Source organism: Phocoena sinus, chromosome 9, assembly GCF_008692025.1.
Source record: "Phocoena sinus isolate mPhoSin1 chromosome 9, mPhoSin1.pri, whole genome shotgun sequence".
Lineage (NCBI taxonomy): Eukaryota > Metazoa > Chordata > Mammalia > Artiodactyla > Phocoenidae > Phocoena > Phocoena sinus.
Genome location: NC_045771.1, coordinates 78,167,495 through 78,171,292, shown reverse-complemented (window position 1 = coordinate 78,171,292; position 3,798 = coordinate 78,167,495). Strand labels below are relative to the sequence as shown.

At 44.0% G+C, this 3,798-nt stretch overlaps 1 pseudogene; it reads left to right on the top strand.

Annotated features, from left to right (window-relative positions):
* Positions 1-1,522: 1,522 nt before the first annotated feature.
* Positions 1,523-3,567, top strand: LOC116759161 (annotated as a pseudogene).
* The last annotated feature ends 231 nt before the right edge of the window (positions 3,568-3,798 follow it).

Sequence of the window (3,798 nt, the reverse complement as noted above, 5' to 3'; positions counted from 1 at the left end):
TAATTAGGTTTTATAGTGATTCTTTGCTCTATTTCATTCTCTTGCCCTCTTGTGGGAGAAGAAAAAAAAGTATATGGTATTCAAGTCAGATTTCCAAGGGGAAGAAAAAGAAAAGCAAACTCTCTAAAATGGAGATTGAAGTCACAACTATGGCTTCATTAACAGAATACTCAACAAACTGAACCACAAACAATATTCCGTTTTCTGTAGATTAGAACACAAACTTCTGAAACTTAAAGTTTGCTTGAGAGTTGTTGGAAATGGGAATTTTTCCCAAGAGATTATGTATTTATGTTGTTTTCTGGTTAATAATGGAAAGCCAAGTGGAAAAAAAAAAAATCCACCAAGGGCTGACACTCTTAAGCCTAACCCAATCAGCAGGATAAGAAACTTCTATTGTCTTCCTGTAAATTGATCTGTTCTAATTATAGCTCAAAGGAATTATCAGGGAAACTCCTGGAAACAGTAATTAGTCAAAAAAGATCGAGTTTGATGTTACCCATCAAACATTTTAGTTTTAAGAAGATATGTTTCATATTTGCAGCCTCCTTTGAACAAGGAGCCCCAGGTGCTGGTGATATAATGAGGGCGCTTTATAATACTGGGGCATGTGGTCTCCAAATAAGACAGACTCTAGCCTCTTCTGCCTTTTATGTACATCATTTTGCCAGTTGCTGGAGTTTGCTTTAGTTTCTGGCTTCTCTGTTGACCTGATTAGCTTAACTGAGTATTTAAATTTTATTTATTCATTACTTGCTTCTGCCAATTTCCCAAAAGGATTTCAGGTGAGCTTAACTGGAAGGCCTTTCACAGAACCCTCCGCATTGTCCTGTTTGTAATTCACAAACCATTAACAGCTCTGTATAGGATGGCCTTATCAGGCCTCTCGAGTTTTGCAGTTTATACATGGTATTTGTATTATTTAATCCTGAGATGTTCTCTCTGCATATCTATTTGTAGTTTTTTTCTTTTTCTTTTTTTTTTTTTGCGGTACGCGGGCCTCTCACTGTTGTGGCCTCTCCCGTTGCGGAGCACAGGCTCCGGACGCGCAGGCTCAGCGGCCATGGTTCACGGGCCCAGCCGCTCCGCGGCATGTGGGATCTCCCTGGACCGGGGCACGAACCCGTGTTCCCTGCATCGGCAGGCGGACTCTCAACCACTGCGTCACCAGGGGAGCCCCTATTTGTAGTTTTGATGTTTCATTTGGATTCTTGGGTTTACACGTTCCGCATATCGACATTTATTTGTTTGAATGCTCTCACTTATCTGCTACCAGTGGGCGTGGCGCGGGGGGAGGCGGAGTCAGCGGAGGCTGTGGAGCTGGGAGGGTGGGAGACTGGGGGTGGGAGGGGCAAAAGCACGAGAGTGCGTGGCTGAGTATTTACCCGCATGAGGCAGCGAGACGCTGGGGCTTACGTCAGGCGAGCAGCGTCCCGGCGCCCGCCAGCAGCTTCTCCCGGTCCCCGGACCCAGCGACGGCTTGGTTGTGAGGATGCGGGGAAGCGAGTGTCCGGCCCCACACATGGAGGACATGGACCTGCACCCCAAGCTGATGCGGTAGTTCACCTGCCTGGCACCACTGACGAGGACGTGCTCATCTCTGGGTTCCACCAGTTTGCTTGGCTTCCAGCTCAACCCGGCTGGCTATGCCTTTTCGTGCCCATGACACCAACTGGAACTTACAAGCAGCAGTTGGCGCCTATTACGACTAAGAGAGGCCAAACCTTAGTGTGCCTTGTGTCCTTTGTTGAAGGTGTCATCATAGGAGAAGGGGTGTCGATACCTCCTGATACTCAGTTTATAAAAACATGGCGGATGCAGAATTCTGGGGCAGAGGCCTGGACTCCAGGGGTTTGTTTTAAATACGTCAGAGAAGACCAATTTGGACTTGTGCACATGGTGATGGTGAGATCGCTAGAGCCCCAAGAGGTTGCAGATGTCAGCGTCCAGGTGTGCAGCCCGGGCAGAGCAGGAATGTATCAGGACAGCGGCGGATATGGGCGGCCACAGGACTCTTACCATGGAGATGTCGTAGGGGTCCTTCTCGGTGTGGAGGTGGGTGGACTTTTAGGAGTAACGCAGCAGCTGTCATCTTTTGAAACGGAGTGCGACACACAGCCGCATCGCAAGGTAGAAGGAAACTCCAACTCCTTTGCCTTTCCCCAAAAGAACCGACAATCAGGTGAAACAATTTAAAAGACCCTGGGGATTCCGGTTCGACTCCATCAGCAAAAACACATGGGCTCCTGTTCGTCACCACACCAAGCAAGATGGGAGTAGACCCTCACAGAACTCTGTGAATCTGTCCCCCAGCCGTCACGCAAACAGCTTGTCCATAAGGTAGGTGCCCTCGGAGAAGAGGAGAAAGGGCGGGTGGTGGGCCTTGGGATTTGTGATGCCCCTTCATGGCAAACCTAGAAGCCTAGAATGTTCTTTAAGACTGCTTAACTCTCCTGCCAATGCAACAGCACAAATACTTACCCCCCTCCCCCACGTCCACGTCCTATGGCTATTATTCCATCCACGTTTGTAATTTACTGCTGTCTCTCTGCTCTGGTTTGGGTGTTGAAAGAACCAACTTCTTTACCTCTAGCATTAACAACAAAAAAGTCAAAATATCACCAGTCATTCTTCCAGTGTAAATGCATACTAAGTGTGGAGCAGCAACACAGCTTTGGAATTCGTTCCTACTGTGTTCTTTTTTGGTTTTGGGTGGGGTGTTTTTCCTGAGGTAAAAGACAAGCTCAATTATTTATCCTAAATGTTGTTGAGCTTCCAGTTTATTTACTTTGTTTGTGTGAGTTTCCAGTTCATTTACCTTGTTTGTGTGTCTTGGTGATAGTTTTCCAGTCTCTTATGGCCCATCGACATCCTCACTCAAAACCCGGAGTGGTCCAAGTGATATTTTGACTTTTCATGTATGAGGAATAAGTGAGAGAATTGTTGAGTTAATCATCATTTTAAATATTCTAATTGTTCTAAGACAGGCTTCTAGGTGTTGGATTTCTTGATCTGTTTTTTTTTTCCATGCTTGCTGATTAGACAGAGCCTTCCATGCTCTGCTAAAGTGATGATGGTTCCTGGTTGTTGGTTTTGGTTGGTTGAATAAAGCCCTGATGCTGAGAGCTAAAAAAATTTTTAAAAAGTTTTTAAAATGTGTAATCTCTCTGGTCAAAATTATTTAGTACTTGAAATACCAACTTATCTTATTTGATTGGAAGTGCTTTTGGAGAAAGCAGAAAAAAAAAAAAGTTTAGACCTTAGCACTCAAGGTAGCATCTGACATAAGTTACCAACTTTACTGAGCTTTCCTTCTGTGAATTTAGACAGGTAAAAGCTGCTGAAACTATTTGTATTCTGTAGTATACATTGTGGTTCTGAAACTTTAACGTAATTTAGAATTTCTTGCACTGCTTGTTAAAACACAGATTGCTGGTCTCGACACCAAGTGTTTTTGATTCAGTATCAGGTTTGGGTTTGGGAATTTGTTTTTCTAACAAGTTCCCAGGTGAAGGTGATATTACTGGCTTGAGAACTGCTGATGTTGTAGATTACGCCAAAGTTTAAGACAATAATTTTGCTCTTAGAAATTGTCTCTCTGTTGGAAAAAAAGGCACGAAGCCTAAATTTTGATCTCAGTATATTACTCCATGCAAGCTCTTTCCAAGGTACGTCTATTATTGGTGGCTGAAATTGTTTAACATTTAAATTCTAAATACAAAGCTGGTTACTTCTAAGACATGTATTGATGCTATGTACAGAGAGAAAAAAGGCTTATTAAGACAGAATTCTGTTTAC